The following is a 16,216-nucleotide window of genomic DNA, read 5'->3' on the forward strand; positions in this document are numbered from 1 at the left end:
GGCCGGGGTCTGCACTCGGTGGGTTCATGGATCCAATGAGCCCCACCCAGCCCAGGATCAGCAGCCCTGGCAGAGCCCTCCCACAGCAGCTCCTGCACGCTCAGGGGGCCACAGCCAGGGTGGGGACACCTCCAGAACCCCCCTGGCTTTGGGCACAGACAGCTCCTCAGGAACACAGCCAGGATCAGGAACGGCCACGGCCACTCCAAACTCTCAGTGTGTTCTACAGGGGGGCTGGGCCTAAGGGCTCCAAGGGCAGCAAGAGAAGGACACTGCAGGAAGCACAGGACCTGTTCCTGCACCCACAGAGAGAGGCTGCCCCCGTGCCAGAGGGCTGAGCCCAGAGGGAGCCAAACAGCTCCTGTGTGGGGGGAAGTGTGACCTGTGGGACAGGAGGGTGTCTGAAAACAAGTGGATGAAATGTGTGCAAAGCAGAGGAGGGCAGCGCCTGCAGCCCCAAGGCCAAATGTGAAAAGCCTGTGAAAGGCTGGGCTGTTCTCTTGCTTCTCCCATGCCAGTCCCTCCTCATCCTCTGCACATCCACAGAGGAGCAGCACTGCTGTGGAACTAAGGCCCCAAGTCAGCTGTACCCTTACTAAGGTGACACCTTTCCTCAGGGGCACAGGGCATTTACGCTCAGCCTGCAGGAGCCTCTCGCTGCAGTTTCAGGGAGAGCTGCTGCTGGGTTTCCCAGGGCTGACTTGTTTAAATTTGATACAGTGCAAAAAACAGTTGGAAATTATTTTCTCTGAGAATTTTCCAAGCAAATCCATAACAAAAGCATGACCTTGCTTATCTCACTGGGAATCCTTTTTCTCCAAGTCCCTCTGTGTCTGAAGACTCTGGGATGTTCCAGTGTGACAACAGATGGAAAAACCTGTGATGTGCAATGCACCCATGTGAGTTTCCTGGCAGCGTTCTGGAAGAAAAAATTGTTCAACTGTTTATTGCAGAACAGAAAAAACTAACTAAACCCAACAGCACTTCTCTTTACAATTCCATTGGGAATCCCCTTCAGGCTGAGCCTGAAGCACCTACTCCAATTAAACAAGTGTGCACTTGGACTGCTTTATGTGTAAGGGTCAGTGCAGTTCTTGTGCTGTTATGCACACAGGAGGAAACCAAAAACCAATTTTGCTGCACAAAACTAAATAGAAAAAAATTAGAAGAAACTGTATCATGCACAAGAAAATATCTGATTGTATTTGAATGCAGTGTCCCAGAACTTAAACATTCATTAAAAAAAAGAAAACACACATAATATGAACAAAAGTATCAAGTATTAGACAAACTTTTCCACACAAGTGTCTGTCTTGGTTTGGAAAGACAGGTACCTGTCAGGGAAAACCGGAGTTTCCCTTAGAATGGAGAATGTAAAAACCCCCTCCCTCCAAATTGTTACAATTTTGCCATTAGGAGCTTCCAGGCAAAAATATGGTAATAGGAATAACAGTTCTTTACTAGGAATATTAAAAAAATACAAATGCAGTAATACAAAAACAAACAAGCAAGCAAGCAAGCAAACAAAAAGTCCTAGAAAACCCTGACGGAGTCAGGAATACGACCTGACACCCTGTTGGCCAGGGTGGTGGAAGCAATCGAGATAAGTCTTTCTGGAGTTACAGATGTTGTTCTGTGGAGTAGAGATGATCCTGTAGAACAAAGGGTCCAGTGCTGGCGAGATGGGCCTAGTTTTTCTCCGAGGAGTCAGTGGAAAACCAGCGGCAGTAGTGTTTGGGAGTGCAGGTTTTATCCTGGTGGAAAGGCTTTGGCTCTTTCTACTGTGTGGAGCATCTCACAATGGGATGAGGGAATGCTATCAGTCATCAGTGAGAGGCCTTGAAAGGCCCTTCCACAGGTGCTGTCCCTCGGAGGAGGATGGGTGCAGGAGGAGAGAAGGTGGCACTGCCTTATCTGGTGTTATCAGTAGTCCCATTAACAGAAGGCATCTGCCCTCTTCCCCCCCTAGAGTTACAAGAGATAAAGAACAAGATCTCCCGACCGGTTACAAAAGATGAAAATAGAATACACGTTTTTGGTTATATTTTTCAACCCAAGACACTTTGTGGGGGAAATGAGCTGATTGCCCAAGTTCCCTGCCTGCCCCTGCCTGATCTGCACAGGACAAAGCCTCTTCCCTGCAGGGATTTTGCTCCATCAATCCCACCTGCCCAGGCTGTTCCCTGTGGATGTTGCCAGGCTGGGCAGCACAGGCAGACGCAGCTCTCAGCACTCCCTGCTCCAAACACAGCTCGGGGCTCCTTTGCAAACTGCCTCTGCAGTGGGGTTTTCTCCAGGAGAGATCAAGGAATGGCTCATGGCAGGGTGGAGATTATCACAAAGGGAAGTGAAGGATAAATACTCCTGGAAAAGCCTTTGGGATCTGCTGGGCTGAATTGGGAAGGGAACATTCATTCCCTGCAGTGCAAATGCACAACAGCCTCCAGCACAAAGCAAACACTGTTAGGTGGGCTCTGCAAGCACCACTCTGACAAACTTCACTGTCATTCTTCCTTTCAGGGACTGCTGCAATCCAACTCTGAAGCTGACAAGCCCCAAAGCTCTTTCTGTCTGCTCTGGAACAAAAGGATCCTCCAGGGCTGGGGCCCATTCCCAGCAAACACTCCCAACACGGCCCAGAGGCACCCCTGGAGCTGTGTGTGGGGCTGGCAGGGGCTGCAGGAGGACACAGCCCCAGGGCTGGCAGTGGCAGTGACAGCAGCAATTCCCAGGCTCTGGTGGCACAGCAGGGACAAAGGCCAGCAATGCCCACGGGAGGTGCAGGTTTCATTCTGCTCCCTGCACTGCCACAGCCCAGCAGGAAATCTCCAGGGGCACAGAAACTCTCAGGGTGCCCAAAATGCAGCATCTGTCCCCCTGATCCTGGGTGAACTCAGCGTGTGGGGCCAACCCCCACAGGCAAACCCTGCCCTGAGCTGGCTCAGGCTCAGACACTGCCCCAGCTCTCACCTGCAGCTGCTCCCGGGGCTGCCCCCACATTCCTGACAGGAGCCAAAGGCCCTTTGGGCAGGGCTCTCTCTGTGCCTCAGGCCTTGGGGACTGCAGGGAGCAGGGCAAGGACAGCCTGGAACCAGGGCAGAGCCCTCTGGCTTTGGGACACTCTGGGGACAGCTGGGGACTCACCCCACACCACGGGCAGGCCCAGGGGCCCTCCAGGGCAGGCGTTGATGACATTTCTCCAGGGCTGGATCAGAGTGAGGGTGCAGCGCTGCAGAGCCCAGGAGCGCGCAGGGATGGCACAGAGGGGAGAAGAACGTGCCCAGTGCAACTTAATGTCCTTTCCCTTCCTCTTGCACTGCTGCAGCTGAAGAATAAATTCAGCAAGAAAGTGCCTCGTGACACTGAGGCCTCCAAGGTGCTGGTGGGGGAGGTGGATTTCCTGGAAAATCTCTGCACTGCCTTTGTGTGGCTGCAGCAGGCAGTCATCCTGGGAGCTCTCACTCAGGTCCCTGTTCCACAGGGGGAGGAACCCAGCCCCAGGCAGGGCATCAACAACCTCTGCACTATTGATCATGAGGAGTGCTGCTTTCTTAGCTTCCCTAGCTGCCAAATTATTTCCCCAAATTCCAAACTGCATTCCTACTTGGTGCCCTTTTACAGGTACAATGGAAATGGCTTCAGGTTCTCTTACTGCTTCTAGGATTTGTTTTATTGATTCTTTGTGGACCAATCCTCTTTGCTCCCAGATTTTCCAAATGTGTGCACTACTCCAAAAGCAAATTTGGAATTAGTAAAAATTGTCCTTCTCCTCCCTTTGAATCTCTTAAGTGCTGGTCAGACTACAGACAATTCGCAAGCTTGTGCTGACCAGCTGGCACTTGGAGGTCTTGACTCTGTTACTTCTCCTGCCTTTCCATCTGCTATCACATACCCTGACTTTCTGCTCCCTTCTGTAACCTCTGCCCATCCATCCACCAACCATTGCTCCTTGTGCTTCAGTTCCTCATTCCCAAGTCCTGTTTGATGTTTGTTTGCAGTTCCACCACCTCTGGACAATTCTGACTGCACTCTCAATGCTCCACTAAACAGGAGCTGTGCTGGATTTGGAGCAGTGCCTGTCCCTGACTCCAGATCAGGTGAATGAATCCACAGAGCCTCACCCTGCACCAGTCCAGCATCGCTTGTCAGAGTCTAGAACATCCCTCTGGCCACCCTGGAGGGTTTGGAGACTGGACAGGGGGGTCTGGGATCTGTACAAGGGGGTCAGCCAGCCTCACACAGAGCCCAGGAGGACACTGCCTCTGATCCCTGGCCATGGGAGTGAATGCCCACATTGTATAAAGAATCACAAGCTGAGAGAATTCAAAATAAGTAGTATTTAGTTTATCATAGAATGTAAATGCAGAATCTAGGATTTTTAGTATATGGGGTTGAAGAGACAAGATGGAGGAATTGGGGAGTGGTCCCTGTGCTCCTTGTTCTTTGCTCTCGTCCCCCATCTTTTGCTGAGTTGGATTGGTTTAGAGTAGATTGGTTTAGAGTAGAAATGACATGTTAGCATCGGTAGTAGGCATTGGTAAAATTTTGTAAATAAAAAGCACGTTTTGGACGGTGGTTGGGTCAGGGGTACTGTACATAAGGTGCGGGGCTCTCTGACCCACCCAGTCTGCCGCGTGTCCTGCTCTGCTGGGGATGCCTTGCAGAGCTGAAAAAGAACTAAGATAAGGTACCCTGCCAGGGAGGCCTGGCAGAGCTGAGAAAGAACTGAGATAATGAAGAATAAACACCCTTGGAAACGTGCACTGGCAGACTCAGCTTGTTGTCTCTGGCTCCGGTGTGAAACACTTAGGGCAAAGAGAAGATGAAAAACCTTATTACCTCGGGGAACAGCAACCCTGAGAATCGCTGAGCCATTTGTCCCCTTTGTGTTGCACAATCCTCCTTACACTGAGTGCAGTACACACCACCAGTGGTGCTCCCAAGGTGACTTTCTCAGCCTCTTCTCCTGACAGTGCCACTGCAGCTGTCTGTCCCTGTGCCCGTGAGCCAAGGGAGAGCATCCCCTGCCTCCCTGCAGCCCCTTGGGCCTGGCTGCTCAGACACCAAAGCTTTGGGCAAAGATGGGAGGCGTTAAGTAGGTTTTTCTGTCCTGAAAGAGAGGAGGAAATGGAAATTAAGTCCACTCAAAGGCTCCTGGATTTCCTACTTGTGTTCTGATTGCTCACCACAGGGTTCTATCCATTTAAAGTGAGAGGAGACACCAAATAAAAGTGCCCCTTTTCAACATTTTATTCCCTGCTGTTCTTGAGGTGGTGGGTTTTGGTTAAGCTGTTTGGAGTTCTGTATCAATGGTTCTTCCCTCTTTCCCCCCAGCAGTTTTTCTTCTAGTCAGAGAAGATGAGGAAGTGAGAATGTGAGGGAAAACAAAATGGTGGCACCAATGTCCATGGAAACAAGGGGGAAGAAGTGCTCCAAAGGTCACAGCTGGGATTCCTCTGCAAGTCACAGTGAGGACTGTGATGAAACAAACTGTGGCCCTGTAATGGATTAAGTCCATAGGGGATGCAGAGATCCACTCACAGCCCATGGGAGAAGTGCTCATGCCAGAGGGGGTGGAAACCAGAGATAGCTTTGATCCAGTGGGAGGCCTGAATAGAGAGAGAGGATCTTTGTTTCTAGAGCTAGAGAATGAAACTTTGCTTCCAAACTAGAGCAACCTATCCCTAAAAAACTGCACCCTTTGGACGAGTAACCCATGCCACCACAGTTTTGGGGAGACTCTTTACTCATGGGAAGGACCCCACAGCATAGCAGAGAAAAAACTCCTCCCCCTGAGCCAACAGAATAAAATCTCAAATAATGAACTGACCAAAACCCCCATGCCCTGACTCCCTGCACTGTCAGTCAGAAGGAAGAAGGGGCTACGAGTGGAAAAAAAAAAGTGTTTTAAAGGCATATTTTACTTGCTCTATTAATTGGCATTATTTACTTGCTCTGACTCTATTAATAGTGAATTAACCTTATACCTTTAAATTTGAAACTGTTTTGCCTTTACAGTGTTGTTCTCCTAATTCTTAACTCATGAGCCCTTCATTAACTTTTTTCCCCCTCTCCTCTGCCCAACTGCAGCAGAAGAGAATGAACAACTTTTGTGGGTGCCTGGGTTTGGCCAAATGCCTGCAGTGATTGAGGCAGAGCATCTGTTACACCCTAAGAGTTCACCATCCTGCAGAGCCCCAGCTGGGGAGCCCCTGTCCCAGCCCAGCCCTGAGAGCCCCTCCCAGAACTGGGAATTCCCACGGGTGCGTCCACCCGCAGGCAAAGAGGCTCCCCCTGGGCTGGGACAGGGCCCAGCTGGCACCCCTGGGTGCCATCCACAGGCTCCCAGCACTGCCAGGCCGGGAACAGCTGGGCTCAGCCCCTCCTGCCTTCCTCCCAGAGCCTGGCCAGGGCTCAGGGAGCAACCCAGGAGCTGCCTTGGGCCATGGAGCTCCCAGCAAGAGCAGGGCTCTCATCTCATGGCCTTCTCCAGCTTCTCAGTTACAGAAATGTCCATCTCTTTTGTTAATGAGCAAATATCTAGATGCTGACACTAACAATCCTGTTAATGATGGACACAAATACAGCATTTGGGTGGAAGGTTGATCAAGAGCTCAGCTTCAGCTCAAGGCCTGAGCAATCCCCTCAGCAGAACCAGGACAGAAGAGCCCAACCCCTCCAGACTCCCAGAGCACCCCCTGTGCCTTGGCACTCACCTTTGGGCCTTGTCTGGAAGGTCAGGACAATCCCAGAGACACAAATCCAGGCTGCTCCTGCTCCTTGGAGGAGGGCCAAAAGGGCACTCACCTGTCCCAACACAACAGCAAGAGCAGGATGCCCTTCCTTGGGCAAAACTCAAGCTGCTAAAAAGCCAGGAACACAAGACAATCCTGACTTCCCACTGAAGGATCCTGACCCAGCTCTACTGACAAATGGGAACTCCAGACAGGAATCTACAAGGCCTTGAGAAATCCAAACACAGCCCCAGATGTTTTCCTGCTTGTGTCATTCAGCTCTGCACTCACCTTTCAGAGTCTTCTGCCAAGCTTTTGCAGATGCTCTGCTTCCATCAAAAGTCTTCATATCACCATATTTATAGGTTCCCATCATCTTGTTCACCTGTTCCCCGTGAGGTTTTCATGTAAAACAAGCTGTTTTGCTTTTCAGATCTTTCTTAAGCTGTAAGAAGACCATAATCTCACAGGTACTCACAGAAACTCTGCCAGCACCATTTGCTGCTCCTCCCTCTGCCAGGGTCCCAGGAAATTCTGTGTCAGTTCTTGTCCCACACTTGCCAGGGACCTGGAGAGACAAAGACACAATTATTACTGTTAATTATGGCCACAGGCTGTGGGCTCAATGTTGGGTTCAGCCTTCTGGGAACAGAAGCAGACACTGCTCACCCTGCTGGAGCTGATTTCTCCATTCCTGCTCTGCTCTCACAAACCCTTCACACCTCTCTGCAAAACTCAGCCCTGCTGCAGACCTACAAGAGAGCAGCAGTTTATCCACAGGGGATTCCTACCAGCACACATTTCCTGGGATGTTTCCAAAGCAATCCCAGTGCTCATTTCACATCTCCACAAGTGTGTGCCCACGGACACAACAGCAGCAGATTTTCAGTGCACCCACAGAAACACAAACAGATTTAACACGTTGTTCTTCACACAACAACTGATCCACTTCACCCCTGGGCACTGGGACTGCTTCTTGTGGGAGGGTCAGCAGAGGTTCTTCATCTTCAAACACAGAGCGTGGAAACAGAAACCAACTTGTCTCCACAAAATGAAACAAAACATGAAGAGAAGGCACAAGCAGTTAGATCATGTCATAGAAAACACTGATTTGCTCTGAACACAGTGCCTGAGAACTCAAACACCCACTGAAAACAGAAAACACACTCAGGATGGGCTCAAGCACCAAATATTAGACAAACCTTTCAACACAAGTGTGAGTCTGGAAAACGCTTTCTCCAAGTCTCTGTGTCATCCCAAGCTCCTCTCCAACCTCAGGGCTCACAGCTCTCACCCCAGGGCCCTTGGAGCAAAGAGAGAAAATAAACACAGGCTTGTTATTTTACAGGTGGTTGTTACACCCCAGGAAGGGCAGAGGGACTGAGGTTCTTTTAACAAATCTCTTTAGGGGGGCTGAGAGTGCAGGACTGGATGAACCCTGTTTGCAAATCCATCCATGGATATATCCACAGGGTTCATTTCAAACCATTTGGCTGCAATGGAAAGCAGCCATGCAGCCACTGGGTTCTCACTGTCTCTTGGAATACAGCACTATGAAAGCATGGAATTGTGACTTAAGGAAACATAGAAGGGCAAAGAAAGCTCTCCAGCTGGGCAGGCTGTGTCAGGCAGGGCCATGGGCAGGAGAAGAGGCTCCAGCTCCTGGCAGGATTTGCCTCTCAACCCTTCCAGCCCCACCTTCAGCCCCCAGGCAGTGAGAGCTCCCCCTGTCTGAGCAGAGCGGCCATTCCCACACAAACCTCCTCCTTCCAGGAATGCCCCCGGGGCCAGGCCCTCCACAAGTGGCCTTTGCCTGGAGCCAGCGCCCATCCACAGCCCAGGGGCTCCAGGGCTTTGGCCGAGCGCTGCAGCAGCCTGGAACAGCCTGGAGAGAACCACGGGAGCCTGTGGAAGCCAGGAGTGCAGGAGCTGCCCTGTGCCAGCCCTGCCTCCCCTGCCAGCAGCAGGGCAGGGGCAGCCTCAGCCCCCAGGGCACCCTGCCAAGGGCAAACGCCTGCACCCAGCTGGGGACAGACGTGGCACAGCCTGGACACGCTCCAGCAGGGCCTGCAGGGGGACAAAGGGACAGCACCAAATCAGACTCCAGCAGGGACTCACAGCAGCTCTGCCGGCACCATCGGCTGCTTCTCTCTCTGCCACGGGGCCAAAAGGTTCTGGGTCCCTTCTTTGTCCCCTGCCTGCCAGGGGCCTTGAGCAGACAAGGCTCTGTTCATATTCTGAGCAGGAGCTGAAACAATAGAGAGGCACAAAATGGGACAAAATCCTCTGCCCCATCCTCTGTATTCCCAAACCAGGAAAAGCAACAGAACTCCACAGTTCTGGAGGAGGGCAAAATTCCAGGTGTACTTTTAGCTAAAGCGGAGGAATGGCTTTTTCTTCCTACCCTTTGGGAAAAGCCATGGAAACAGGAGATCCAACACACCAAAGCAGCTCAGGGCACACAGCAGGTTTTCTCCCAGTGCCCCTGGCAGACACAAGAGACAGGCCCTGCCCACCCCGCAGCACACTGCTCTCACTGCACATCCCCTGACCCACACCCACCCAGCCCCTCCACAGCCAGAGCCCAGCACTGCTGACCAGAACGCAAAATCACCAACACGGAGGCAGAGGTCTGCAGTGAAAAGCTGCTCCTTGGAAAAGGGACTTAGCTTGTTTATTTCTTTTCATGTTATAATTTTGTGCGTCTGGAAGCACATTGGCTTCTGAGGTTACTACCCCTTCACCCCACTGGCCAGATCAGCTGTCAACTAACATTATTTTCAGGCTAGAAATATGTAAGCAAAGGACACTGAACAAAAACAAGAAAGGTTATTTATGTTCCCAAGTGTGAGAAAGTGAAAAACTGACCCTTAATATTGTACAGAAACTCAAGAACTGACTCCATCTTATAAGCAAGCAGAAGGCTTTAAGAAAATCTCAGAAAAACTAGAACAACACAGCACCATTCCCTACTGGCTGCCTCACACGCAACAGGTTTTTCCAAGAGCTGGCAAATCTGAACACCTTGTAGTCCTCAGGCACTGAGGGACTTGGAGCAGAAACAATTCCAGCAATATAAGAAGGGTAACTCGGCTTAAGCATTTTCTTGCCAAATTCTGGAAGAAGCTAATTTTCAACTGTTTACTGCATGAAAGCAAAGTTAAGTAAACCAGCTCTGGGAAACTCAACAGCAGCTATCACAATCTTCACTGGGAATCTCCTTTAGGCTGAGCCTAAATCACCTGTGTCCCCAGGGATAGAAAAGAAAAGCCCAAATAGATGAGTCCCTCCTCCAGCAGTGCAGGAAGAACAAGGACAGACAGGACAGCACAGATGCAAACAGCTGTGGGAACATCTCCCTTGAGTTGCCATATACCAGTCCTGCTTTCCTACAAGATGCAAAAAAAAAAAAAAAAAAGCAGAATTTCCATCTAAAACTTACAGGCTCAACTTCCTGTAAATATTCCAAGCAGCACATTTCCCAGGATGTTTGTTGGACAGTAGAAGTGTTTGGCTAGTGGGCAGGGGCAGCAGCAAGGACACAGAGAGCAGCTTCAGGAATCAAGTGTCATTTACTAGAGCTCAAAGCAGCACAGAATTCCAAAGAGACAAAGTCTGCAGTGCCCCCCATCACTGCTACCAAAGACTGCAGCCCTGCAGGGACTGAGACCCAGCCCCAGGGAGCCCCTAAGGCTGCTCCACCCTGCAGAGCCCCAGCTGGGGAGCCCCTGTCCCAGCCCAGCCCTGAGAGCCCCTCCCAGAACTGGGAATTCCCACGGGTGCATCCACCCGCAGGCAAAGAGGCTCCCCCTGGGCTGGGACAGGGCCCAGCTGGCACCCCTGGGTGCCATCCACAGGCTCCCAGCACTGCCAGGCCGGGAACAGCTGGGCTCAGCCCCTCCTGGCTTCCTCCCAGAGCCTGGCCAGGGCTCAGGGAGCAACCCAGGAGCTGCCTTGGACCACGGAGCTCCCAGCAAGGCCTTGTGCAGCTTCTCAATAGAGAAAGGTCAATCCATGTTTCATTAATGAGCAGATACCTAGATTCTAATCCTAATGATCCTGTGTTTTCCATTAAGAAGCAGAGATAGATATAACATTTTGTTGAAAGGTTCATCAAGAGCTCAGCTTCAGCTCAGGGCCCATTGTTCAGGCCTTTGTACACAACCACTTCACATCCAGAGCAATCCAAGTGCTTATTACACATTTCCATAACTGTGGCCCAAGCCCCACATACACAAGAAGATCAAATTTTCCCAGTGTGTCAATTCAAACACCAACAGATTTAATTTACTTTTAGTTTTCTGTCAACAACTAATCCAGTTAAGTACTGTGTACTTGGACTGCTTGGTGTGGAAGGGTCAAAGCAGTTCCTCTGCATCTCTAAGCACAAAGCATGAAAGCAACAACCAATTTGACACACAAAATGAAATAGTGAAATCAGAACACATGATCCCATAGCCTAGAGGGTATTTGCTTGCCTTTGAATGGAGTGTCCCAGAAATCCATCACCCACTGAAAACAGGGAACACAACCAAGGTAGACAGAAGTACCAAGTATTAGACAAACATTTCAACACACGTGTCATTCTGGAAAATGGTTTCTCCAGGTCTCTTTGCCTCATCCCAAGCCTCTCTTCATCCTCAGAGATCACTGCACTCACTCCAGGGTGCTTGGCAGGAAAAAAGAGCACATGGAGACTTTGTGGCTTCCCTGGGATCTTTTCTCCTTTGACTGCCTGGGGCAGTGACCAGAGACCAGGAAATGCTCTCTGAGAACCTAGGGCAGACCACAGCCCCTGAGTGTGGCACACAAAGCACATTCTCTGAGATCCACCTGCAAGGGGAAGGATGGTGACCTGTTCCTGGGATCTCCATAGGAATATTCCAACCACAGCCGCAGCCTTGGCCAGTCCAGGCATGCAGAACACAGCACCGACCCCGATCTCTCCCTCCAGCACAGGATGGAGCAACTTCCCAAGACAGGAAGGGCTGCTGGGAAGGGCAGGACAGCTCTGCCCTGGGACAGAAGCAGAGCAGGAACCCAGGAGTTTGTTACAGCCCTGCAGCACAGCCAGAGCAGCTCTCCAGGCTGGAATGCTGCCCATGGCCCACCACATCCCTAAAAACCACCCAGCACACACACCACAACAGCTGGAGCACAGATCCAAGCCTGCCCTGCAACTGCCAGAGACAAGAACAGCCTCGGGTCATTTCTTCCCTGAGAAGAAAGTGAAAAAAATCAACATCAGCTTGTTATTTTAGCAGTGGCTTGAGCTACAAGATCTCAGCATACTTTGGAAACTTTCATTCCCATTCAAGTTGAAAAACTGCCCAGAAAAATCACCTCAGCCAAAGCTGAGTTCTGAGGAAAATGAACTTATTTCTTCCATCTTGCTGATAGAATTTTGTGCAGTTCGTACTACCTAAATTATACCAAATGTACTCCATTCCTTTATTTATGCCATTACCAGAAGAAAAATTTTAACCATTTTTGAGGCTTGTACCTAATTCAGTTGACATTTTCCTTTGCAGAACTTTTGAAATTAGCCTCTGCTTTGCCTCTCACAAGTGCCTAAGTGTTATGACCATGATTTTGCTTTCTTCCCTGTGTATTTCAGAAGAACATTGAATTTCAAGAATCAAATATGAAAATTTACTGAAAACTCTGAGAAACAGAGACAGAAGAGAGAAAGGCTGTGTTTGATGGTAAAATACCTGACTTCTGTAGATCAGCAATAGCACAGCTGATGTTGCAGTGCAATATCCATAAATGCATTTCCTTAGATGAGGAAAGGCCACGGTCTCTGACTCACCCCAGGTGCTCCACAGCCAGAAGGGCACCACGACCAGCTAACAGCGTGTCTGTTAGAGCTGCCAACCTCTAAGCTTTGTTCATTTGACCAAGAAACTCTGAGCTAGATGGAAACCTGGATTTTCCTACTGCACTGGAACCAAACATCAGGAGGGGGGAATATCCCAGATCAGGTTTCCCCAGCCCATCTTCAGGTTTCTCCCCAAGCCCTCACAAGAGGGAATACCAAGCCTAAAACCTTAAATCCTTGCAGGTTGCTTTGCCAGGGGCCAGGGGTAGCAGCAAGGACACAGTAGCTTTAGGAATCAAGTGCCATTTACTAGAGCTCAAAGCAGCACAGAATTCCAAAGAGACAAAGTCTGCCATGCCCTCATCACTGCTACCAAAGACTGCAGCCCTGCAGGGACTGAGACCCAGCCCCAGGGACCCCCTAAGGCTGCTCCAGCCTGCAGAGCCCCAGCTGGGGAGCCCCTGTCCCAGCCCAGCCCTGAGAGCCCCTCCCAGAACTGGGAATTCCCACGGGTGCATCCACCCGCAGGCAAAGAGGCTCCCCCTGGGCTGGGACAGGGCCCAGCTGGCACCCCTGGGTGCCATCCACAGGCTCCCAGCACTGCCAGGCCGGGAACAGCTGGGCTCAGCCCCTCCTGGCTTCCTCCCAGAGCCTGGCCAGGGCTCAGGGAGCAACCCAGGAGCTGCCTTGGGCCATGGAGCTCCCAGCAAGAGCAGGGCTCTCATCTCATGGCCTTCTCCAGCTTCCCAGTACAGAAAGGTCAACACTTTTCCATCTCCATTTGCTGCTTCTCTCTCTGTGTCAGGGCCCCAATAAGTTCTGTCTCAGCTCCTGTCCTACCCTTGAGAGTGACCTCAGGAGAAAAATGGCACAATAATTACTGTTCATTATGGCCACAGACTTTATGTTCACTAGGGAATTTAACCTTCTGGAAATAGAAGCAGACAAAGCTCAATCTACTGGGGCTCATTTGTCCCTTCCCTGCTCTGCTCTCACAAACCCTTCAGCCACTCTGCCCAACCTGCAGATCCACAAGAGAGCAGCAGTTTATCCACAGCCACTTCTCCCAACACACATTTCCCATTACATATCCAGAGCAATCCAAGTGCTTATTTTGCATTTCCATAAGTGTGGCCCCAGTCCCACGTACACAAGCACAGCAAACTCCCAGAGTGTGTTGAGAGAGAACCTACAGGACAGTTAGTGTGAGTCCTTAAGTATACAAAACATGAGAACAAAACCCAACCTCGCTCTGTAAAAACAACCAAGGAAAACTGTAAGAAATAATTCCATAGAACTCCATGGAAAATACATCCCTTTAACCCAGAGAAGTATTTAATTGCAGAAGGGGACCACCTGGTAGAGGAATGCTGACCAACCAAAAACAAAGCACAGACCAGGGGCTGCCTGAGCGCCTTCAGGTGAGTGTGCTGGTCTGAAGGCAAACCAGCAGGAGGAATTAACTCTGCACAAACACCTTGTGGGAGACTCCAAGGCAGAGCTACAATTCCATAAGAATATTACAATAAAGGCAATAGCACAGAAACAGTGGCTTAAACCACTCAGAATACAGCCTGGCATGCTGTTGGTCAGGGTGAGGGTAGCAGCCCAGTTAATGGTGGTTGCAGTCCTGTGGGAGTGATGGACGTGGCCTTGTGGAAGCAGGGAAGTGTGGAAAGGCCTGGCCCTTCTCGAGAGGTCCAGCAGTGATTGTTGGGGGCTCTCACCCTCTGGGCATCCAGTGGTGATATCAGGGTGTCCCAAAACCCAGAGCACACCCAGGCACAGGTATCCCTGTACAATACAGGCAGGAATGCTGGTAACTCCCCCAGGGCAGGGAATCCACAAGGGGCTGATCTAATTCTGTGAGTTATTCTGGGGAGTCCCTGGCAGCCCAGTGGCAGAGATGCCCCCTCAGGGTGGGCGGTGCTGCTTCCCTGAAGGAGTGACCAGGGCGGAGTCGGGGCAGAGATAAACAAACAGGGCTCCACCCACTTCCCAGCTGAGCAGAAGGCAATGCAGGTGGGGGTAGAGCACAGACTTTGTTACACCCCATGTGGTAACCCAGGACAGGTAGGAAAGCCTAAGCTGCACAAAATAACCCACATTTCCCAAAAGCTGCCTCCACATTCCCAGACTACTCTCTATGTATTTGATGGTCATTTCCACAGGAGTTTCACCATTAAACTCATTGCATAAATCATCAAAGAAGTTGAACCTGAAAACCTCTTGCTGTTTTTTCAGATTAAAAGCTAATAAAGAGGTGCAGCACAACACACAGTCCAGCTGCTTTTCTATATCATTCACAGCATTGAGTGACCACATCACAGTACTCAAACACATTTCACTGCAAGGGTTCCAACTCAACTTCCATTCTTCAGGAGGAGCCTCAATTAACAAAAAACACCCCCATACCCCTCCATTCCAAGTGGGGCAGCAGCGACATCACCGGGAAAGGAAACAGGTCCTGTCCCAAATACTGACTGCAGCCAGGACCACACACAAACCAAAAAGTTCCAGGTTGGAGAAATTAAGGCACAAGGAGAGTTTAAGGCAGGGGAAGCTCTGTGCCTCCCATTGCCTGTCCAACACACCCCAATTCTACACTGCAAGAACAGTCGTGATTTTAGCTGTAAGAACTCCCAGACTTTACATAATTCTTATCTGTAAAAAAGCTGCCCAAGGCAATTATCCATCCCAGCAGAGAGCAAAACCCTCTGCACCATACCAGAACCAGAGGAAACCTCAACCAGTGGTAGACACGGACACAGACTAGCCAAAAATCCACTACTTCATGCCTAAAAAGGCCAGGAAAAAACCAAATTACAGACACTGCTACCTACTAACTCTTCACTAAGGAACACTTTTGAATTCTGAGGCACACCCTGGGAGACGCAGAGAGCAATGAGCCCTCAGCCACAACACAGCTTCAACTGGGGCCACCCAACACTTGTCCTTCAGCATACCACATGCTTAAACACGAGTTTCATTCCAAAACAGTTTAAAACAACGAATTAAAACAGGCTTTTACCCAATTAATAAAGCCCGGAGACACCAGCACGGACAAGAAGCACAACTCCACACGCAGTTGCCGTCAGCCTTTAGCCCTTATAAACCCTTGCCCGGCCTGTGATTGGCCGATGCGCTGAGGCGCTCTCGGTGCTGATTGGGCAGTGGGCCGGGGCCCCGCCCCCCGCAGGTGCGGCTGCAGCACTGCCCGAGCGCCGCGGGTCATTTGCTCCTGCCGAAGCAGGAGGAATCACTTTACTCTTGTTTTTGGATACACGTTTTCTGTTTTCTCTCTGTTGCTGACTCCATGTGCTGAAGCAGCAGCTCCCAACCTTGTCAATGCTGCTCCCAGTTTTGTTCATAGCTGGTAAACAAGAAACAGTAATTTGCTGCCCTGTGGTAATTGGATTAAGGACAAGGCCTCTCTCTTTGTTTAATATTCCAGAGAAAAACTGCCCAAGAACAAATCAAGAGCTTCCCCCAGTGAAAACCTGCCCAGACCACGCTGGGTTTGCACACACAGGGCTCAGTCCCTGCTGGAATCCCACTCACAGCCCCAGATCAATGAGCAGCCTAGGGTCTCACAGCCTGACCAGGACAATCTCTTGCCTCTGGACATGGAAAATCAGTTTTCCATTGTTACAGCACAGCT

General features: G+C 50.6%; 1 long non-coding RNA gene across 2 annotated transcripts; it reads right to left on the minus strand.

Moving 5' to 3' along the window:
* Positions 1-1,196: 1,196 nt before the first annotated feature.
* Positions 1,197-9,242, minus strand: LOC134550816 (uncharacterized). 2 transcript variants are annotated; one of them, XR_010080445.1, is made up of 6 exons: positions 8,495-9,242; positions 7,937-8,037; positions 7,404-7,486; positions 7,213-7,302; positions 7,026-7,119; positions 1,197-5,110 (listed from the first exon to the last, which is right to left on the minus strand). It is a non-coding gene; the product is annotated as an uncharacterized LOC134550816 (long non-coding RNA). The 2 variants fall into 2 exon arrangements; XR_010080444.1 differs by having other exon boundaries at positions 1,198-5,110; positions 7,937-9,242.
* Positions 9,243-16,216: the final 6,974 nt, after the last annotated feature.

Source organism: Prinia subflava, chromosome 5 (assembly GCF_021018805.1).
Source record: "Prinia subflava isolate CZ2003 ecotype Zambia chromosome 5, Cam_Psub_1.2, whole genome shotgun sequence".
NCBI lineage: Eukaryota > Metazoa > Chordata > Aves > Passeriformes > Cisticolidae > Prinia > Prinia subflava.